Source organism: Rhagoletis pomonella, unplaced genomic scaffold (genome assembly GCF_013731165.1).
Source record: "Rhagoletis pomonella isolate Grant_MI unplaced genomic scaffold, Rhpom_1.0 Rhpom_scaffold_00001, whole genome shotgun sequence".
Classification (NCBI taxonomy): domain Eukaryota; kingdom Metazoa; phylum Arthropoda; class Insecta; order Diptera; family Tephritidae; genus Rhagoletis; species Rhagoletis pomonella.
The window spans coordinates 91765981-91767709 of record NW_023458555.1 but is presented as its reverse complement, the minus strand read 5'-3'; positions in this window follow the sequence as shown (position 1 = coordinate 91767709).

Below are 1729 nucleotides of genomic sequence, written 5' to 3'. Positions count from 1 at the left end.
GAAAAAGCGCCGCAGGCGAAAATTTTCATTATTTATCGAAGTATTGATTTTTATGGAAAAAGCGCCGCAGGCAAAAATTTTTAATAAAAAATCGCGCGATTTTTTATTAAAAATTTTCATTATTTATCGAAGTATTGATTTTTATGGAAAAAGCGCCGCAGGCGAAAATTTTTAATAAAAAATCGCGCGATTTTTTATTAAAAATTTTCATTATTTATCGAAGTATTGATTTTTATGGAAAAAGCGACGCAAACGAAAGAAGATACCGAAAAGCATTGAACAGTGCACACATCTCATAAGGAAAAGTGAATTATTACGAAATACTAATCCAGTGGCAGCACAATAGCTATTTTGGAATCTCGCGTTTCAGCTGGCAAAGATTGTCAACTTCTTTTTAATAACAAAATAATCTATCTTAGGTTGATAAAACTATGTGTTTCTTTAATAAATAAGTTAAATTATATATTTTAATAGTGTTTAAAAAGTGTGAACAGGTGATTTAGTGAATCTTTGTCGGTGTAATTGCCCATCGAAAACAACGAAATTTAACAAAAGTTTTTTGTTCATAACTTTTAAATGGTTAATAATATTATCTCCCCCCCTCCGGATTGTTAATAGGGGGCCGAAACGCGTCGTTTGATACCCCTCCCGACTTTTCCGCACCTTTTTTAGGGGTTGTTACCGCACCCTAGAAAATTACCGAAATATGTAAAAATTAAGTTGATAGAGGGTGAGTTTGATAATATTGAATAATCTCAAATTAAAATTTACAAAGATCGATCCATTTTAATCGGAAGATGAAATTAAATGCGTATTACAATTCGAATAAAGCTACATCACAATTTTATAATTGGAATAATTTAGATAAATTTTCAAATAATAAGTCAGTTTCACGCTAGTTCTTTTAAAGTAAATTTGTGCATAACATTTAGATATCTACTATTTGTATGTTCCACAGCATGATTTCGATAAACATCGACTTCACATCACTGCGGTTGTTCTGGCTATTTCACACAACTAACAAGAAAATGATACCTTATTCTTTTGCATAATCATGCAATGAAAATAAAAATTACATAAACGGATAATCAAACTTGATATTATTTAATAAAAATGTAATTTTTTCCAAAATATCGTAAACTAAGTCGAAACTACGGGAAAATTTTCCAAAACGGATCCAGGCTTTGAAAAAAAAAAATATTAGGGAGTATAGAGGAGCTTTTTCAGATTCTAAATCTGAAGACCCCACCCTTCGGAGGCTTATAGTTTTAAAGTAATTCGCATTTAAAGTTGCAAAAAATACCGAATTTAACCTCACCTTTTGCTTTGTACACCAATTGAAGTGAAATGTCAGTGCTGCCATACATATGAAAAAATGCCTCAAAAACACAAAACGGAAGCAATAAAAAATGCAGATAATGATCGCGCGATATTTAATAAAAAAATTTTATTATTTATTGGTCGATTTTTGATTAAAAAGTGGCATAATTTATCGAAGTATCGATTTTATAATAAAAAGCGATGTTTTATTAAAAATGTTCATTATTCATCGAAGTATCGATTTTTAGAATATAAAGCGCCGCAGGCGAAAATTTTTAATAAAGAAGCGCGCGATTTTTAATTAAAAATTTTAATTATTTATGGAAGTATCGATTTTTAGAATATAAAGGGCCGCAGGCGAAAATTTGTAATAAAAAATCGCGCGATTTTAATTAAAAATATTCATTAT